Raw genomic sequence first — 23,182 nt, forward strand, 5'->3', positions numbered from 1 at the left:
TGGAGAATTTAAATTGTGTATATACATGTTTTAACCGTTTCTTAGTTGGATACCATGTTCGTATGACTTTATCTACAAAAATTAGATGTTCTGTTCCATGTGACCAACAGGTGTATATTGCGCCGCACGTCGCGGTGGCACGCATGAGAGCTTGCTTGTGCTACTAGCGCAGACTGGCGGATGTAATCGCTACTAGCGATTCGCTAGATTGATATTCATTTCTTTTGTTTTCGAAACTAACACAAACATACCATTATGGATATCCACTAATAACGTTATAATTTGAAATTCTGAGCAGAAACGTAATAAAAATCAAGGGATATCTAGCGCAAGACAATTTTCACACGCGATGATCACGTAATCCAGTGGTACCACCATGATGTTGCACTACGCGGGAAAATACTCATTTCTTCGGTCCAGGTAAATCTTTTACTTAAGCCTGCCATACATTTCTCATGAAATTTAAAATTAAGTTTTATTTAACGACGCTCGCAACTGCAGAGGTTATATCAGCGTCGCCGGTGTGCCGGAAATTTTGTCCCGCAGGAGTTCTTTTACATGCTAGTAAATCTACTGACATGAGCCTGTCGCATTTAAACACACTTAAATGCCATCGACCTCGGCCGGGATCGAACCCGCAACCTCGAGCATAGAAGGCCAGCGCTGTACCAACTGCTCTACCGAGGGCGACTTTTTCATGAAAATATGAGACACTTCTACTATCGAAATTTTTCTGAAGAAAATTGAAGTTAGAATGCAAAGGTTGAAACAAAGGAGTTAACCAAAAAAGGGAAAACAATGTTTATTTGTTTCAATTCATTTATGTCACTTGACAGTACTTTGGACTTTTTTTTTCTCCAACAGTAGCATACTTTTCTTTCATACATACTTCTTTACTGATTTCAAAATCAAACATTTATAAAATTAAGAACAATTTCCACATTAACTTATGAAACAAACTGTGAAGAAATTACCGATTTTTACATTATGAAATACAGTTTGATTAAAATACCGGTACGTGACTTGCGCGTCCCGACAAAAATTACGGGGTCGTTGTACATGTAAATAAAAAAAAAAAGGCGACTATCCCTTTTTTAGGGGACTATGTTAAGATTTTCGGATAAATTTCAGAAAACGGATCCCTTCCTTTCCCTCTCACTTCAAAATTCCAACCTTGTGCACACAAAATAAATTATTGGCGCTGAAAAGTGTCTTTTCGTAAGCATGATGATGCACATTCGACAAACAGACAAATCTGCTCTTTTTAATATTTTAAGATATAATTGTCAGTGAGGAATCCATATACTGAAATTTTCCCAGCTTTTCTATGTGTGAACACTTGAAAATGAACATGAAACGCACATTTCACTTTACTTCATATATGCAAGGCATACCAAAAGCCTAAACTAACTTAATCTGTCACACATTCGTACAATCAAGGCAAAACAAAAGTCTAAACTGATCTAATGTAACCTATTACAGATAGGTATCCGTATTCTGAAATTTTCTAGATTCGCAGATTGATACTGGGCTATTTGTGCCTAAGTGCTTTAGTAGAAATCTGCGTTCTTACTGAGGAAGAAGACGTCACACTGTTGCAACAGTCTCTCTTCATATACAGTGGAAAGCATCTGGTGATTGATTGAATTCGATAAAAACTGAACAGCAAATGCATTAACTTCTGTGATCTATACACCAAGTGTTGGAGCATTGTTTTGAGTTTCTCTTAATGATAATGTCAAACAGCGATGCAGTTATCCCGCGCCAAAATCATGCCAAACATTAACGTACGGCATTGAAGTCATATGGGACTACCTCACACTGACGGATCTAGATACACTAGAAAAAGTAAAAGCCAGAGGATATTGGGAGAATCAGAAACAACACCATCTCGACTGGCTTATACATTAGCACAGGAAGACTTTCTTATAGAGAAATTGAGATACAGATTACTACTGCCATCTACACCTCAAACTACGAAATCACTGAGGAGGAGAATGGAGAAAAGAGTTCTACATGACAGATGCCGTGACGAACCGAAACTAGGCAAGCCCAAACCAAGAAATTCACAGTGCAATCACAAGGCTTGCCATATGTGGCTTACCAAATGAAAAGTGTGTGTGCAAACTGTGTAACAAGAAATGCAAAAGATACCTCTTCTGTGTATGTGCAAAGAGGACAAAGACTAAATGAATACAGCAAGGAGGAATGGCCCAAAACTTTATGCATGTTCGTGTGCATTTCTCCTATTATTAATGATAATGTCATCTTCGTACAAATTTGGGAATTGGAATTATATTTGAAATTAATTATTTCAGATGAAAACAAGATGACATGGGATTTTACTTCAAACTGGCAGACAACTGAAGCAGCATTGTAAAATGGGGCAGTCGTGCTCAAAACTTGTTCTGTGGTCACCCTATCAATGAAAAACGAATACAATAGGCAGAGAAGAGGAAATAAGATAATTTCATATGAAACTTCCAGCTGGAATAATAATTTCTCCAGAATTGTCTTTAAAATTTAAATTAAAAACCGATTAAATTAATGTTTTTAATATAAAGAACAAGACAATATTGCTACCATCTGAAAATGTCTCTCTTCTGTCAATCATTTATGAGTATTATCAAAATGAAACAGTTTTATAAGACTATTTTGTTACAACATTCCAACTGTATACTTTATAGCTTCTGCTACTTTTTGGAAGTTACAATGTATATTTATGACTGCTATTTGTGTTCACAGATATAACAGAAGAAGGCCTGAACTGACTTCAACGTGTGCATGAGAGAAGTTTATTACAGGACCATATACAAGAGCATGTCCAGCAGCAGAGATGATGCCTCAAGTTAGGATGGATGCATACCAGGGGAGTAACTGTGGATGTAGTATAGAGTTCATAACACTGAATTACTGTCAGCTAAACACGCATGCAAATATTTAATTTAATTTTTATCAGTTCTAGTTGGTTATCTCTGAAATCATATACATTTAAAGATTCTTTCGAGAGAGTCCTTCATTCAGTAGTCATCTTTGTGTCCGTCTGTCTGTCAGTCATACTCATTTCAATCGAATTTGATGAGCACAATTTACAACAAGGATATTTACAATGTACAATGGTAATTCTGCATTTCTTGATCATGTTCAAGGGAAATTGTGAAGTTTGGATTTAAACATTTTGATTATTATTATTATATAGTTATGTATATTTGTTTAATCTTGAGCCATTATTTTTCACTTTTTCCCTTCTGGAGAGATGTTTTGTCCCATGAGCGTAATTTACTCTAAATCCTTCTCGTATTTCAGAAGACAGTCAAATGCAGTTAATTTGTTGGTAATTTATCGTGCTTGCCATCAGATTCAAGGTCCTTAGGACTAGCTCACTGACTCTGTGAACAATACAGATGAAAACTAATACGGACATGAAGTAAATTTATTACACGTTGAACAGTATCAAGATGCAAAACTGTCAGTTACGTCTGGCCCGTGTCAGTGTTCACTTGCATTTGCCATTATTCATACTATTTCTAATGTGAGTGGGAAAGCATTATTTTCGTACCCAATACATTCTTAATATCCCTAGTATAAGGTCATTGGTGGCCCACATGATAGTGAAAATGTTAAAGTAATTTTTTGAAAGATGTTATAGCCTCGAAATAATCAGATTTTTCCTTCTTTCATCTCCACTGAAATTTCCTTCCAACTGCGACTTCAGAATCCTGGCTATAACAGTTCTAATCTTAAGAAAGAAAAGCTAATTTTGTTAATTACGAAACAAGAAACTAAATAAAAGAAACACGTGCAAGAGTACAAGAAAGTTCTGTATTAATACTTGTGATTGGTGCCTCTCTTCTGTAGCAGTGAGCTGTCTGCTGATAAGATGTGAGTCACTCTAAGGATTGAAGGTAAAGCTGTACATACCCGATGTGTGCAGTATGTAGCTGCTTGTATGCACAGTACACATATTCAGAATATGTTTCTCGAAACCTGGTGGAATTCTTTCCGTGAAATTTTAAGAACTTCTTTGTTATTTTCTGTAGGGGGTGCATTGTTAGCAGACTAATTTGAGCATTGGCTTTCCATGCTGGAGACTTGGGTTCAATTCTGAATAGTCTTTATGATGTACTAAGACAAAGTTTGGGACAGACTTTCGCGAAGTAATCCCATTTCTCCTTGAACTATCATTATTATTCTGATATACCGTAATTTTCTAGAGAAGTAAAGGGAATGTCAAAAGGCGTCGTAACATAACCATGAGATTTGAAGGTAGGGAGTTAGTTTCGATTTTGCTAATTCTGGTGACTAATGATGAAATGTTTTGTTCATGGCTTTCATTCACGCCTCATCCCTAGCTGATAGTTGTCCTCTCTTGTCTGAACTGTCTTTTGTAAAGCCAGGGTCCAATTCCTTATATCCTCCCCACATCACCTCACCGGGAGAGACCGATGTGGCTCCTGGCGGCCAAGCATCCAGTGTGATAGATGATGCTACCAGTGACTGATATGCTAAATTCAGACCGAAGGTATTGCAATCGCCCTCACCCACTAGTGTCTCTCTCAGCCAGGACTCCACTGCCCTCTCCTCCCTGGCTAGCATTACTTTCCCATGCCCATGAATATGTCGTCATGGATGATAAACATGATGCAACCTTCATTAGAGTCGCCAGAAATAATCTGTTGTCTCCTGTATTCCTGTTTGAAGTTTTTAGTTCTTCTCTATGACAAATGTAGGGATCACCTCCTAACAGAAATTGGCCATGAACATACTTGTCCTCCACATTCAGATTCTAGCATTTTCCAAATTTACATGCTCACTTCTTCTGGCCTAAGACGTGTTTGACTTGTTGCATCAACCATAAGTTCATACATTCACCACTGGAATCTCCCGTAGAATCCAGTACAAAGTGTCCAATTCCCTAAAATCAACCATGGACAGGAGACAGTATTTACTGCATGTGCAATCTGCTATGAATTTGGCAACAGATCAGTCATGATCCATTACTGCTGTTGTAGTAGAGTGTGAAGTGAACAATATGTAATATGTGTACTGTGAAACAAGATGTTACATACACACAGCACTCATAAAGTCCCTCTTCTCAAAAGTATGAAACGACTCTGTATTAATAATAATTTATTGTATCCATTGTATCTGTACTTTATACTAGAGTATGCGGCAACTATGTGCAAGAGTAGACAACAGTGAATACATTGCTTGACGTAATAGAAACTTTTTTAGCTTACTGAAATGAGTCTGCCACGCAATCAGAGAAACTCTTTACTAGGGATGTAAATCTTATCAAGAATGTGTGGAGATGTGGTACTGTAAATATCCTGGATGTTAACTATGAAGTAAAGAATGAATTTATTAATTTATTCTGTTTCGATGTGTTCCAGGTGAGCTGGCAGCCTGATGGAGTACACAAGTAAGGTGATGGATGTTGTCTTCCTGAAGTGATCTCAGCAACTGAGATGGATGAGTCTCTTCTCACATTAGATCACCCTCAAGCCAGAACATTGTGTAAGCATACAGGTTAGTTGAGCATGGGGTTGAGATGAATCACTCTGGATGCTTGAGAGCAGAGTTGCCAGATCTTCCGTATTTTAATGATTCTCTTTATTTTACCCACATTTTCTTGAGTCCCCGGTCTCACGAATTTGATCACGTTTTCTTCCATATTTCATAATGTTTTCTTTATTTTTTATTTATATGTATATTATTTTGTTCTGTATCATTCAAAGACCGAATCAAAATCAATATGTCCACACTGAGTGGATGTTTTCAATGATGATTAACAAGTGGATTGATTTTTTTATATGATATTATTTTATTGTCACTCAGCCCTTCACATTCCTGTATTCAGGCCAGCATTCCCATTCTTACACTACTTACAGCAGTTTTAAACTTGGTGGATGACTCATGCACTTATCTTCCTTTATTCAATGCTGTATCCTTCCGTGTCCATTCTTTTACTTATAACTTCATCTATTTCGCACTTTATTCATCTGACACTATATATCATATTAAAACTTATCTAAAAACTAATTTCCTTATTCCTACCATTACGTTTACTATTTATTTCAGACTCTATTTTCATTATACGTACTTTTAATTACCGTTTTTATCTCTTATTATACTCGTACTCATATGACATAAAATATTTTTCTGTATTCTCTATCCCACTGTTACTATATTCCTTATACTAGTGACAGACTACAGTTGTGTATGTAATGTGTCACCATCCCGATCGCGATCAGGAGCTTAATCCTGTTTCCAGAACTAGATAATCGCACTGAGGCACAGCCTAGTGGACGAAAATAACATTTTAATAATCTTTGGTTTTGAATCACCTTGATTTATATTATTTAGGAAGTCGTGTTAGCTTCTGCTGAGGAATTTTGTTACCCCTTCCATTGTATTCTATGAAAGAAAAACGAATATGAATAGCTAGTGACATTTGGCTACTATTAGACGTATTGGAGAAATTTAATACAGATGTGAGAAAAATAAAAATAAATATATTAACAAATGGCAGATGAATTATTCATATATGGAGGGCAATAGAAGTCTGCTGAAAGATGTTTCATTTCAATAAATAATGGATTACAAACTGGAACTGACTTTTTTTTTTTTTTTTTTTTGAGATTTTTAATTTCAATCTCCATTACGACGATATCTCTGCATGGCAGAAGACTTTATGTGGGGATTAATACTTCTATTATGAAGGAAATACATCACAGCTGTCAAGCTAGCAGGGAGGACATGAGTTGCTATGGAAACTTAATCACATGTTGTGGTAATTAATCATTTTTGGAAATCCGATTATCCAGTTCACGAATTGGAGATTCATTCCCTAGCTTCTTTCTTTCTATCGAGTGTTATCATTCTTTCTTTTTTTTTCTGGAATTTGATGTTTGATATCATCGTTTATATCCATGATGAATAAATAACGGTAACTAATTTGTTAATTATAACGCAAAGACAGTAGAATGACAAACTTTTCATGTGTATGCAAATTGGAAATTACAAGTCGGTTAATCATGTGACCATCTTGTGAGGCAGTGCAAAAAAATAGGTTTGCCCACTGAAGCTTAGTATAATAGAGGCCAACTATTGTGCAGTATGTACAGATAACTCAACCTAGGAAGCTGCCTGGAGAGGGGAAGCAGTACAGCTAAAGAAGGGGGCCCACCTATGCTCCGATACCCATGTATAGTCATATTATCTGAAAAGTTGACTTCCTGGGAATGTATTCAGGTTGCATCCTCGCAATAATATATTGAGCAGTGTTGTAATACATAATAAGTTAATTAGTTTAATGTCATTGGTCTTTATGATTTATTGTCTAATTGCAAAGGTATATTCATTAGTATAATATATGACTGATATAAATGTTCCATCATTATTCTAGTTATATGTGCCCAAATTATTGATTATAGTGTTTGACTATGGAGAACTTTGCTCGATAATGTACTACTCATCATAATGGAATAAATACTTCTATCACAAACGACAGCCACATATAGAAACACAGAATACAGCCTTCTCAACTGCTATTAGAACTGAGCTGTACCGTTGTAGTCCAGAATGCATGGCAGTGGGCGGACAGTGGTAGGGGAGATGTGCTCTATGCACCTGTGCGAACGAGACAGCTTGCTAGTTTGAGGCATCTGTACGCAGCTTTGTGTATATCAAATAAAATAATCATACAGATTGGCAACACAGAACTTAAGTGAAATATAAATTAGGAAAAGCATTTAGTCCACTGATGTCGTGTATAGAAGACACAGGTCATGCTATAGTCAGTCAGTGAATAGAGGCAACAGTGTTCACATCACATGTGCAGCTTGACAGCTGTCATGTATCTTTCATAAATAGCTGCATCTTACTGGACATGGAGCGAGCATTTGAAACTGTATGGCAGGAGGGATTCTGGACATGGGCGTTCTAAATAGAATGATATGCCTTCTTTTTGTCTATTTCAGAATACATATGTCTAATACTCGAATAGATAATGTTTTTGTTTCTTCTTCCCTCGTGAAATTCTAGCAATAGTTACCCAGGAATCAGTTGAAAGATCCTTAACTTACTATTTGGCATATGAAGGATCCACATGTTAAGTCACATTTTTTTGGTGCCATCTGTTAGATCATAAACATTTTTGGTGCCATAAGGTGAATTGTCTTTTTAGTAAATCAGAATGGCAGAAAGCCTGCTTTGTAACATCCTATCGTAAACTAAATGATATGTAAATTAATTATTAAGTCTTGGCAGTATTTTAAAGTTAAAAAATGTAATTCCATGTCCCCTTCATGTAGCATTTCACCAACAGGAGGAGGAGTAATTTTGCATAAAAGTATTGACAATGAACAAGATAGCTTTAGTTTAGCAGCCTCTAGATATCGCCTTCAGATGTAATTCAATGACTAGAGGCTCAAGACTATGTGAAAGCAAGTCTCAGACTGAATTCTTTTCTCTAGACTGAGAGTCGGAAATAGATCACTACTATCTATTGCATAACAAATATGTGAATGATTGAAGTATTATATGTAGGGATAGTCACACATCTTTCGAAATTGTATCTGATTCCTCTGACACAAGGCTAACAAACAGATATTTCAACTCTATCTCATTCTGAGTGAGGATTTGCCATGTACAAAGCCCAGTCATTATCTATGATTCACCTGTTTGCCATCACTGTAAGCTCCAAGTCATACAAAATCAGATCATTTGAATCATCACTAATCTCCTTCATGTCATGTGTGAGATAAAACTTTCACATTGTGGTTCCACATGTTTAATCTTTTGTACCATGTCCTAAAAGCAGAAATATCAATCGTTTTGGAGCTATGGAGCTAGTGAAGGTAAGAAGAGGGAAACTTACCTGTTCGTTCTGTTACCAGGAGTCCTAGACAATAGCACTTGGTAATGGATTCAGCACCACAGTTGCCCTTTCATTCCCTTCCCTGATATATAGCTCCGAAACATTGTATGTTTTTTTAATCTATGACATGGTACAATATACCCAAAAGGCTCGCACTTCCACCATATCACCACAAGAGATGAATTTCCTTGATGAATTTAAATTGTTGACCATTAATGAATCACCACACAACTGACTCAAAGAATGCACACAGTTACTGTTATGAATTCCAATTTGCTTATATCTGGTCTTAGATAACACGAGACTACAGAATGGAGGAATTATAGGTATGGTCTGCTAGGCATAACACAAGCAGGAAGATAGGCAGACCTGCTTTTGCTTCCCTGTCCAGTTTGGACTGCCAAGGCTTAACTTGGTTATCATTGGTCTAGAATACAGCCTCAAATATGGAAGTTGCATAAACAAACAGTCAATTATTTTGTTTAAGACTTTCATTCACATCCCACACCTGGTACATATAAGCCAAGCATACTCTCATCTGCTCTAGATGTTCTCTCCTTCATAAGCCAGGGTTCCAATTCCTTATCCTTCCCTCACCTCACCGGGAGAGACCGATGTGGTTGGACTGGGCTTCTGGCAACCCAGTGTCCAGTGTGATAGATAGATGCTACCAGTGACTGATATGCTAAATTCAGACCGAAGGTATTGAAATCGCCCTCACCCACTAGTGTCTCTCTCAGCCAGGACTCCACTGCCCTCTCCTCCCTGGCTAGTGTTACTTCCCCATGCCCATGAATATGCCATTATGGCTGATAAACATGATGCAATCTTTGTTGCCGAGTCACCAGAAATACCCAATTAGCTCACTCTCCTATCATCCTTCCTGTGGTTTTCACAAGACAGACATCTCTTCTAGTTTATGACACTTTTGAGTTTGGTTGACGAACGATAAATTCACTGAAATTCAGTTCAAATCCCCACTCATTAAGGATGAACCCAAACTCTGATGTCCCCTAATGTCAAGTATGGACTTGAGGTATTACTACTACATGTTTAGTCTGTGTCAGTTTAGTAACAGACCAGTCAGGTTCATTTACTAGTACTAAAGTGGAGTGTGAAATACACGCATGTATGTGTGTTCACTCACACTGTGAAAGAAATACGTGAAATGTTCATCATGGAGAGAAAACTATGCAAACTTTCATAGAAAATACATTTCCCCAGTACCAAGTAAATTCATGATTTATAGCGTGGTGACAAAATTTTGTGGAAATGGTTCAAAAGTTGATAAGAATGGAACCATAGAGTCTGATAGACGTGTAGCCTGATAAGTCCCAGGGGCCCGGAGTGCCAAGCCCTTCCTATGTCAGTATCAGAAATCCTTAGTACCCCCGAGACTTTATCCCAGCCTATACATAGTTACTATTTCAGATAATAGATAAAATGAGGGGAGGTGGAGAGTGTTGGTGGAATGATAGAGGGAAACGGGAGTACCCCGAGAAGAACTCTCTGCAATGTCTGCTTTGTCCACGACAAATTCCATCATGACATGGCCGGGGATCGAATCCAGGCTCTCTGGATGGAAGACCAGCACAGTCACACTAACCACAGATGCTGTTACTAACAGCCATGCATAGAAACATGCGCAGAGCTGATTCCACATTGGGATATACAATTTGAAGATTTTCTGCCTAATGAAACGACTGAGTTCCAGTGATGTGCTTGTTTTATCAGTCTGTGATAACAGATGAGCACGTTAGTGAAGGCATTCATCGACGAGGAAATCTTTCAGATCACTTGGGTAACAAGTTAGTAGCACTTTTGCACGATCCTGAACCTCTGGAATGTCTAGCTCAAGTCTTTTCAAATGAAACTGGAAATACAAAACCGTCGCCTTAGGCCAGGGCCTACTGTGAACTATTGGATAAAATGGAAAATAACAGCGTAAACACTCTGAACCACGCCCATGACCAGCTGAACTTGTTTAATTCTGTCCATCTGTTTCTGCTCGCTTCATTTACTCTGGTTTTCTGTTCAGGTACAGCAGAGGAGGCAAGACCTGTCCTGTGATGTTATCATGTGCCGTGGCTATGTCACCAATGGGTATGGAGGGGGAAGACAGGTTTAGTCTGAGATAAACTTCGTGTCAATAGATTCGTATAATATTAACCATCCTGAAACAAACGCCCTTTCTGATACCTCATTCTTTTCCTTCTCTCATGGTCCACATGCTAGGTCTTGCTTCCTCATATATAATTTTGCTAGCGGTTACCTTGCCTACCACTGAATCTGAGACTTGCAAGTTCACACCTGGTTGAAGGTAAGTGTGATCAAGTTCTGAGAATGGCTTTCTTCAGAAGAGAAGTAAACCTAGGAAGCCTTTATCTTAGATATACGACAACCCTCTTCCTGGATGAGAAGACTATAGACAAAATGTGCTGTCCGTTCACTGCTCACGTCTAACCTCAATTCTGGGAGTAGAGTACAGCAAGTCCATATCGTCGCTGTTATTCCAAAACCTCGTAACTCCACAAAATACGTTTTTCAGTAAGAACAAAAATATTAATGGATCGTAAACAAATGCTTCACAAAATGTAACTGCCAGAACGTCGCAGTGACTATTTACCAGATTTGTGTTAAGAGAATAAAGCACCAAAAACTCTTGTATACCTAAACATTAATTATACGAGGTTTTGTTAACAGATGTGCTATCATTCGACTAATTCTTGAAACTCAGAAATGTTGTGGGAAGCTTTTAACGTCTGAGTAAATAAAATTATTAGGATATATTAGTCTGTGTTAATTGTTACTGCAATTGATACTAATTAGTAATTGCAGTAGCATAAAGTGCAGGGTTACTGGTCCTTGTGACATCGCAAGTTGTGAGGCACATGATGCTGGCCACGTGTGGAACATTCTAGTTTTCATTTAGAAGTGCATGTGCAGTTGTTGGTGCTACTTATAACATTGAATTTAATGAAGAATTAAACATCTGGGCAAGGAATGACTGATTGCAAGAGTCTACTGCATTGGCACTGTAAATAAATAAATCAATCAATCAATATTGTCACACCTGTACGTACACAAATCACAATTTTGTAAGTAGTTTGCTTAAGATTTTCTCTATACTGTTCATGTACTTCTAGTATGCTATAAAAGTATGTATACAATAGATAGGATATTTAGTAGGAACTATTTGTAACATGTGCAAGACATTTGATCCACCATGGCAAGATCACTAATTGTACCAGTATATACAAACTAATCGATTTTCTCCAAATTTTAGCTGATCTCGCAAAATGGATTTCACTTTCGTCATGTCCATCACACAACTGTCACCAATGCAAAAAGTCATTGGTGGAAGGAAGTTCCTCGAGTTGCAACAGGAATGATCTCTGTCTCTCTCTCTCTGACGTTCTGGTTTTCCCTTCATTCATGCAGTTTGATGTAGTGAATATGTTTGGAAGGTCCTGGTCGCGTTCCTTTGCAATATTCAAAGAACAGTTTACCAGGATTCAGAGGACTGCATGACATGCAACTAATCATTGCCATGGCAACAAATGACTACCATTAAATTAATAGTTCAAATGTTTAGCCCCTTAAAACAAAGACTTCCTTTGCATTGATTTGCTTCTATTTCCAAACATGGAGCAGTATTACCAACATAACAACAGTGACTGGCCACAGATCCAGTTGTCAAGGTCATGTAAAAATATGAACTGTGCAGTGTGTTTTAACACTAATAGAAATACTGGAACAGGTGCAATACAGTGAATAGGAATTACAAGAAGCCATAAAAAATCATGATCAGTCTTAAACATTTGTCACATGTACTTATCTGTAACATTTTATCAACTTCTAGCTAATCTGCCTATCAACCTGGCTATCCATCCACATATCTGTTAATCCATCTAGTGTCTCTTTGTATCAAGGGAAAGAAATATAAAAATAAACATGTCTTTATCCTAGACCATCCATATCCAACCAAGAATAAAGAACCATACACTAAATGGTAAAAATCCATTTTACATCACCCCCCTCATGAGACAACATCGTCACCTGTCAAATCCCTGGATGTTCTGGGCACTCACCAACAGTACAACTACACTGACATTTGCAACCCTCCAGGATTTCGAACTTTTCATTTAAAATATTCCCACCACCTCTTTTGGCACAACCACAAAATTCTCTCTTCTGACTCCTGAACCCCCAAAACCTCGAACACCTAACAACAAGGAATTTGGTGTAGTGATGAAGGCATTTCTTTAAAAAAACCTACCACTGATCTACTGGAAGAATTCAGAGAACAAAATTTCAATATCAGACAATTACATACTGTAGTGTCGAACGCTACAGATAAAGAAATGCTGCTCATCTGCATTTTGTGGAAGACTCTACAACTGCAGAACAACTGCTGTTGGGAGTCTGTATCATGCGTAAAAAGTACCAAAAAAAATTATTTTCTATCAATCTGATGGCAAATTTGAAAAATTCGGACATACCGTCAGTGGTTGCACAGCACCTAAAATTTGTTATCAGTGCAGGACTAGTCCTTAAACTTCTCAACATAGGTCATCTGAGAACATAAAATTTTGTGCTACACAAGCACACTTGTGGACAAGGGTTACATTTTTTGTTGATATTTGTGTAGCAGGGTGCCTTGTAATACGTGTAAAATAATTCAACAGATACAGACCGATTATTTAGTCCTGACAGCTCAGCAACGTGAAAGAGAGGAAGTAATAGGAGTAATGGGGAGAGCTCCAGAGTAGAGATAAGGGTGAGCGGTCGGTACTGTACAGGAAACATGCCGCTCTACCGCATGCGTGACATCGATTGCTCCGAAGGCAAACAAGTGAATAACCCAAACACCCCTTGGTGTAACTAAATGGACTCGCCTGACCCAGGGCGCACATCTCCAGCGACTATCAGGACTAAATAATCTTACTGTACTAATGTTTGTTTTATGTACACATACACAGGTTTACGAAATGAGGTGGTCTGGCTAGATGTGGATAGCTTATGAGGGGATGGGGATGAAAAAAATATTGTTTCATAATACAGTGTACCGGTATTTCATTTCGTTTAGCTCATGAATGAAATAATATCAATTTGTCAGAAACCCAGTGTGCAAAGCTTGGTTGTGACATCGTCATGTATAGATTGGGAAAAATTATTTCTCATTTCATATGAATAGCAATTACATTGTTGATCAACAGAAGTCGAGGTCAATGAAAGAGTCTTCAGTTTCACCAACATAACCAGCAGCTCAGGTAATCACTAGTATTGCCATCAGGTGAGTATGTATTTAAAGCAAGTTGTTCAGCGAGAGAGAGAGAGAGAGAGAAAGAAAGAAAAAAAACCAATGACGCATAGTAAGTGGCTGGAGAACTAGGAATATAAGAGAGAACGTAATGACTAAGTATCAAAGTGGTGTGCATTTTTTAAAATCGAAAGTTGTAAATTACAATACATAGCATAAGTTCAGGTCAAAATCTATTCATATTAGAAGCATACGTTCATTAAAGGTAATGTCAGTTTACAATCTGTTCATTTACCGAACCTTAATATTCTTTAGATCCAACATAAATCTTTATCAGACTGGATCAGATATACATTCCTTCAACACTAGAGATAAAGATAAATTAGATTACACAAGGTGCATATTGAGCGTGAGCTCAAATTCTTGCTTTTTTTTAATGGCATAAATATATTTAATAAGCTACCATTGGAGGTGAGAAAGATACCAATAAATAGGTTTAAGTCCTGCATACATAGATGGTTGCTGAACAGACCTTTCTATTCAGTGAATGAATTCGTGAAGTGTGATGTAAATATTGTATTTTAGAAATGTAACCCTTTCCTTATATTTTAATTTTTCTCTTTGTATTTTAATTATTCCTTTTGGCCTTATATAAATAGTGCTTGTTTATTTGACTATGTATGTTTATTTGCTTATTATGATTTATTTGTCTATATTTATTTGTGCCAAGTTTATTTGTTTGTGCGTGTGTATATTATCGAACCTGACGATGTCATATCCAGACCTTATACACTGGTTTCTGATAAATAAATATTATTATTACTACTGTAGAAGAATGTAAACAAAATTGGTTTATGTAATAAAAATATTGTAAGCATAATACTTTGTAGATATTTGTAGCCACATCATTCTCACACCGTTACATTCATTTCCATATGTGTTTCCGAATGTAGCGGCCATTAATAGCATCAAAAGTTCAAGATTTTCGGCTATAGATGTCACTAATAGGTAAGTTTACAGTTCTGAAATATAGATGTCACTAAGAGCAAAGAAGCTAGCAAGAAAGTTTACAGATCGCAATATAGATGTCGCTAAGAGTAAAAAAGATACAAAGAAAGTTTACAGATCACAAATATAGATGTCGCTAAGACTAAAAAATAGCAAGAAAGTTACAAAGGAAGTTTACGGATCACAAATATAGATGTCGCTAAGAGTAAAAAAGATAGCGAGAAAGTTTCCAGATCACAAACATAGATGGCGCCAGGAACAATAAAAACAAAAGAAAACGCCAAAGAACTTAAGGAGGTTTCAAAGATCTTAGCAAGGTAATTTTTTGACCTTGAAAAGCGGCCAAAAATTTTTCGACGCATTCCAAAGCAGTTAAGCAAGTTCCAAAGATCTTAGCAAGGTTTCAAAGATCTTAACAAGATTTCAAACATCTTAGCAAGGAAATTTTTCTCGGACCCGGGACCCTTTCGCACCCGGAACCACCGGATGTGATGTACAGGAAAGTTACGTCATATTTCACAGAATCTAGCAAGGAAATTTTCTTGGACTCGGAAGATTTGAATGGTGGCGACATCTATATCAATTTTTGTTGCTTGTAACATATATAAATAGGAAATTGAGGAAGGATCATGCCGGTACAACGCATTATGTTTAATACATTACAAGTCCATAGGCCTATACATGTATATATTTATTTACACTGCAAGTGGGCAAGCACCCGGTGGCAGTGGTACAAACAATATAAACAATACATAATAAAATTACTATACAATTATACAACACACAATACAATTAGATACACAATACGATTATACATAATAATACATAAAATAACCTAATTAATATACTAATAATCCGTGGCGCTACAGCCACATAATAAAATTTCAATACACTACACAATTATAAAACACACAATACAATTAGATACACAATACGATTATTAATAATTACAATTAATAATACATAAAATAACCTAATTAATAATATAATAATAATAATCCGTGGCGCTACAGCCAGTGAAGGGCCTAGACCGACCAGCTGGCTGCTGGCCTCACGCCCACATGCCGAAGCAGAGGTTGACGATCATCCAACCAGAACCTGATTTTACATTACAATCTACATAAGTTTCACATTGTGATAATCTTTCACTTTACTCTCCGTTCACTCACTGAATGTTTTGAAACTTCCCAGACACCAATTACTGCAAATTACGAACCACAGAAACGTATTTTTCCGTCAAACTTCTTTAATACTTAGCCATTTACATATTTTGGCAATGGGAGACTACTCTGCTATATTTAATCTCCATTTACATATTTTGACAATGCTCGAACTACTCTGCTATATTTAATCTTTTCCACAGTCTAGTATAGTCAATAAGCTCCAGTTGTGAGGGTTCCAGGAATATGACTGTGCCTGCACTATTTCGCTTGTCGCGATCCTAGTGGTTAGAAACTATGTATGCATATTTACTACGTATTGAGCTCCTCACAACTGTATATACGAGATTGTGGTAAAACCTGTACAGATATGCCCCAGCACTCTCTCTTATAAACCTCCTACCAGAAATACTCTTGCTCACAAGTTATGCAACATCTCTAGTTCTCTCCTCCTTCCCAAATAAATTATTCTAATCTAGCATGATCATATCAGTGTACTAGTCACGAAGCTCGAGTTCTGAGGGTGCTGGACACAAGAGACTGTGACGGCAATATTTTGCATTGCCTGTAATGAGCCGATATTAGCGATCCTAGTGGTGAGCAACTATCAAATGTTCGCATATTTACTACGTATTGAGCTTCGTGACCTTACATACTAGACTGTGATCATATCACCTCCTAACATTGTATATGTAAACATAACCTCTTCAATTTTGTATACCCATTTACGCAAGTTCGTGTACCTTATGCACATCAATAATGTAATTCTTGTTCATACGTGTGCTCATGCAGCAACATAAGAATTTGAAAGGAGGGAGCGGGAATCTTTATTAACAGACATAGAAATGCTGCGAACACACCACCAATACTTTGTTCTAAAAATATAATGAAAGAAAAATTACGAAAACCGTTATGATCAATTTTAACAAATGTCCTTGGCTTACTTATTTCGTGTTACAGTAAATATTAGGTTACCATACAAATCATCCCTGAATGAAAAAAAAAAAAAAATATATATATATATATATATATATATATATATATATAATATAGTCAGGGGCGTATTCCAGTAGCCCAAGGAAATTACAAAAGAAAAAGTTTATAATATAACATAATGTAATAATTTTGTATTATTAGTTTTACCATAGTAATTATAATTAAAATTAAAGTAATTGTTAGCTATATTTTGTGTAATAATAGGGTCAGCAGTAGCCCAAACCCTTTAACCAGTATACGCCACTGTATACCGTATCTCCTCAAACTGTGAATTCAATGGTAGAGTAATTTTTTTTACCAATTCCTATTTATTACTGAAAATATTAAAAGTATGATTTTTTTTTTCCAAAACCTTCCATTTTGTTTCTTTTTTCAGGCCAAAATCTACTATCGTATCTTGCATTTTAATTGAGAAACTATGAAGTAATCTATTAAGTTAAGTACATAGACTGGTATAAAATATTAACAAAATAAACATGTACCAATATTTAAAAATTGGCTCGTCTACTTTAAAGCTCCTTCCTATACAAATAATAAAGTGAAATTGCAGTTTTTGGTACCAAATCATTGAAATGCCAGATATTTCGTAAGGATTTGCGCCAGTATGATTGGTAACAGATTTGTGTAAAAAATGCAACTATTCTTTGTCATAAATTCTTATTCAACTGATATGTGAACTCATGTATCCAACATGAACAAGGTTTGGTTTGTATTTGTTATACAAATGCAATCCAAGTCACCGAAGGTGAAAAGCAACCTTACTATTAAAATATACCACTGACCCATCCACAACAGGTTTTTTTTTTACTGTTACCTGCTTTCACCGTTAGAAAATGCCATTAGGTTAAGTTCTACTTGATGGATGTACCAATACTGGTACATGTACCTGATGGATCCACCACAGAGAAATATTGGAGAGCAAGAACGCTAATGGCTTTGTTGCCAAAGCCCGGCATTAGATAACAACAACCATTAGAAAATGAAAGTACAGAGCAGTTAGTAGAGTTCTATCCTTACTGGTAGTGTTCAGGTGTAACAGACACTGAGAACCACTGAGTCACGCCTGTCAATTTGGTTTAGTTCGTTAGTGAGTTGACATGTTACTCAAAGGTGTTAAAAATGTTATCGTTGTGCTTAAGTTATATAGTTAATTGTTAGTCATGGCAAAACATAAGTGTAGTCTAGAGCAGTGATCCCTAAGTGGTGGTCTGTGGGCGCCAACCAATCCATGACACTATTTACAAGGAACAACTTTTCCTATCTGAATATTTTTATAATAAAAAGGTCCTAAGTAATCATGAAATTTCTTATGTAAGACATGTTGCAAGAAGCCATAGAAGTGTGTTGACCGAATACTTCCGAACAATGGGGTGAAAAACTTTTTCTTCAGAGAGATACGGTACACATTTTCTATGTAATCAGAACAAATTTTATGTGTTTGTTTATAGTAGTCTATTGAGGTGGTTTTTTTCCACATACTTGAACAATCTCAACATTAGTCTTCAATGTAATAATGTATATATTCACATTAAAGTTTTCAATGTCTTCTGATGAATGCTTTCTTTTTTAACTAAGTCTATTTATTTTATATTCATTGTTTAATGTAATAACTTAGTAGTATCATTAGGGGTGTGATTTTTTTATATTAACGAAATACGCGAAATGTTTGAAAACTTATCTGTATTTGCAAAATGACATAAATCCCACGAAGGTAATAATCTAGAAAATTAATTACATCTAAATTGTGGCGAAATCTAAAGATTTCAACGAAATAGACTGATAGTCACGAAATACTACTTGAAAAAATGTTTTTTTTTTTTTTTTTAACGAAATACTGACGAAAAGAAATGGATTATATTTCAAAATAAAATAAAATAAAATTTGGCTGTCTTCCTAAGCTCTGTGTTAGCTGTAAACACTGAATCCTACAATGTCTTTGCAGAAACTACAGAGTATGCATACTAACTCTGATTTTCAATTGGGTTGCCACCTGTCCAGCTTTTGACAGGATTGTCCCAGAGTTAGAAACATTATCCTGGATCCCAGGCAAACACTTCTGTCCTGCCTGCAGCAAAGAACAATATTCTGCTCTTTTAATGAATTTGGTGCTCTCGTGGTGCGAGTAAAAATGTGGTCGCAAGCACAAAAGCTCATGAGGTCCTTTTTTCAATGCAGACTTTGTTGTACACTCAGAACAAATAGTCTTCATATCTATCCATTATACTATTTTAACGACCTGATAGGCCTTCCTGTATTTCATGATGTAATCCCTTTCAATTCAATGTGGACTTGTCAGAAGAACCAAGATTATTCAAGAGAATAGTATGGCTGCTCGTGAGGAGCTTGAATTGACAGATCTCCAATCTTCCTTAGTCCTGAAATATTTGTTTCAAAAGGAGAAATTCAGTCTTTGGGAAGCAGAAGATACACAAATGTTTAAAATACTAGGAAATGTTTCTCTCAAATGTGTAGCTATGTTTGGAACGACCTAACAATGGGGAAAAATCTTTCTCACTTATGAAATACATCAATAAAAAGCACCATCACTATTAATTTATTGATTCACATCTAAGGGACTTCTCCTTACACATCGCTAGAATAACATTTAAGTTCAAGGATCTCGTTATCCTGGTGAGTGTTTTAAAAATGTATACTTTGTTATTTTAGTTATATATTCATATATTAAACCTATTCGTCTTCATGGTGCTCACTCACATAGTATTACATGTGGACGGTGCTCACAATCTTAAAAAGGTTGAGAACTCCTGTTCTAAATATACATGGAAACACAAATGTGAGTATGTAGACATTTTCTTAGTGTTCATATTCTTTATGATAAATCTATAGGCTTCATTCATTCATAGTTTTCTACCCAAGGGGAGAAAATTCACTTCAAATCCTGCATTCTCCAATCTTCTCTTTTCCATCTTGCTCTTAGTCTCCGCACACAATCCCTATATCTTAATGTTATCTATCATCTGAAATTTTCTTCTGCTCCGAACTTTTTCCCATTCACCATTCCTTCCAGTGCATCCTTCATGTTTCTAAACCAGACAATGCTACACCCCATACAAAGCACTTCAATAGTCTCTTCCTAAGTTCTTTTTCCAGAGGTCCGCAGAAGATGCTCTTTTTCTATTACCTTTGCCATTGGTATCCTCCTTTTGACTTCCTGGCAGCAGCTCATGTTACTGCTTACAGTGTACTTCAAGTATTGAAACTGTGTACTTGTTACGCTGCCTTATTTCGAATTTGTACGTTTACCTTCTTTTTCTTCCTATGACCATGGTCTTCGTCTTGTTTGCATTTATCTTCATCCCATACTGCTCACAGCTGTCATTTAGCTCCAGTAGCATATTCCTTTGTATTGTATCTTCTTCTGCTAACAATGCCATATCATCAGCAAATCTTACGCATTTTATTCTCCTTCCTCCTATCACTCCTCCCATGTTCTGAAAACAGTTCTTCACTAAATCTTCCAAGAAGATGTTCAACATTACAGCTGATAAAGGGCATTCATCAGGCTTAAATTAGTAATACTGACACTTTATTTTAAAATTAAATGTAATTTTATACTGTTTTCACTTGTAACATGATATAATGTATTAAAAAAAAATCACTTTGTCATTCGGTCCTTGTGTATAGCCCAGTAGACCTTGAAATGTGGCAATCGTAATTTCCAAGCTCTCTGAATCAGACGAGGATCACAACAGTTTTCCTTTAACATGTCTTTGAGTGCTATGGTTTTCTGCTCAAACATTCATAGTGAGAAAGGATTTTTGACATATAAAAATATGTTATCTCATCAATTAGTTCGTTTTTTCATGTTTAAAAGTTGAAACTATTCTCAGTCTTTATATTCAAGAGCAGGATAGTTATGTGGTGTAAACCGATGCTAGATTTGCTTCTTGTAATCAGACTGAACTCGCTCCTGTTTGTGGATTGAGTAGAGCAATATGTGTGTGGTAAGTATGTTAAACAATGATGTAGAAGTTAAAGGTATTTGAAAAGATAAATTATCTTTAAAACGAATATCATCTACTTTTCAAGAAAAACTTTTATTTATGCACTTTAATGTTCATTAAATTGAAAGTATCAGGATATTGTAACAATTAAAATTAGTAAGTGGATTCCTACACATTTTACATCAGTGGTACTCACTAGAAATTAGAGGAGAACCAAAAGTGAGTAACAGCAATTTGCTGAGAGTCGAAATGCAGTTCACGGTATTGAAGTTTAACAAAAATGCGCGGATTTTTAATTAAATTATTTAGACGATTATTATTATTATTATTATATAAAGTAACAGAAATGACACACATTACTGGTATTCTGAAATTAAAGGGCAGATTCTGCTACTCTTCTGCAATACCACACCAATACAAGCAGATTGATTTGCATTATTTCACCTGTAATTTGTTTTGAATTTGGAAATTTATAAAATGAAGAGCCACATGCAGCTAGAAGACACTCCTTAACAATCTCCGCATCTGTAAATGGCTTAATTTCTGCTACGTGGTACAATATTTTTGTTGTCAGTTCGTTTTTATGTATAGTGGAATCACTAGTTTCTGTTCAGTTATTAAGGATATTTTTAACATTTTCTATCCTGGATTGAGAAAGTTTGAATACTTATCAGAATTTGAATGCATGCTATTGTAATGTCTATTAGGATAAAGACGTCTACAACTCATTATTATACAGTATTAAGCCGTAGTAAGTACATGAGATATGACTGACTACCTTTTTTAAAGAAAATACCGGTATGTGTCACTGTTAAACACTCATGTTGGCCAGTGGTGATATTTGGCCAGATTAGACGAATCGGTTGTTAAATTATTTCTAGGTAATGTTTGCAATTACCATGGACATATACTGTATATATTTAACACAGATATATATGAGAGAACTGGTTGTTAAACTTCTTGAACATCACCACTGGTGTTGGCAGTAATGATGCAGGATACCAAAGTTTTCTCTAGTTACACATTATTAAAGAAATTAAAAAATAATTATCAGAAAAAGAATAGTAATATTAATATTAGTTCAAGAGCAGCAATAAACGTCTTTGAAGGCCACATAATGAGTACCACTATTGTACATATTAATTTTGTATGCCTGCCATATCCTGATATTTTCACGAAATATTAACCCAAACCTCCATATTTCCACGAGATATCCACTGAAATCATGATAAAATAAGCATCAAAATAGAGGTAAAATAATCACCACAAAATCACATTCTTAAGTATGTTGAATGATGCCTAAGAGATTCTTTTGAGACTGTCATGGAGACCTCTAGTGTAGCTGGTGTTAAAGTATCATTCAGTGGTAAGATTTCAAACTGGATATAGGATATAATATATGTGTGTGTGTGTGTATCAAAGTCTGCAGAATTTAACAAAGTAATTTGTGACAGTGTTGTGGTCTAAGGTGTGATGCCTTGGACCAGTGGTACAGAATGAGCGCTGGTTTGAGTCTCTAAGGGGAACAAAATTTTCTCATGAAATTTCGGCTAGTTTATGGGAGCAGTGTCCACCCAGCATTGTGATAAATTTGGGAAGTCACGATAGGTAGCAAAATACAGTTCTCAGAGTCTGTTACAATGTCTCAGGGGATCATTGTGCTAACCACATGTTACTCTCATACTGGTTGGATGATCGTTTGTCTGCTGAGGCATGAACCCAGTAGTTGACTGGTAGACTATGGGCTGTCGTGCACAAGCTTATTATTATTATTATCATCATCACCATCATAACCATGCAGCACTATCTATTGCAACTCCTTGCATGAGAACCAGTATTAGCAGCGTGTCTCAGTGCACTAATATCAATTGATCTAATTGATCAGTGGACCATCAGTGACTGTGGCTAT

General features: G+C 36.1%; 1 long non-coding RNA gene across 1 annotated transcript; it reads left to right on the top strand.

The window, feature by feature from the left end:
• The first annotated feature begins 209 nt into the window (after positions 1-209).
• On the top strand, positions 210-15,024 carry LOC138702879 (uncharacterized). Its single transcript, XR_011332915.1, has 3 exons — positions 210-420; positions 2,746-5,529; positions 10,920-15,024. It is a non-coding gene; the product is annotated as an uncharacterized lncRNA (long non-coding RNA).
• The last annotated feature ends 8,158 nt before the right edge of the window (positions 15,025-23,182 follow it).

Source organism: Periplaneta americana, chromosome 7, assembly GCF_040183065.1.
Source record: "Periplaneta americana isolate PAMFEO1 chromosome 7, P.americana_PAMFEO1_priV1, whole genome shotgun sequence".
NCBI classification, from domain to species: Eukaryota; Metazoa; Arthropoda; class Insecta; order Blattodea; family Blattidae; genus Periplaneta; species Periplaneta americana.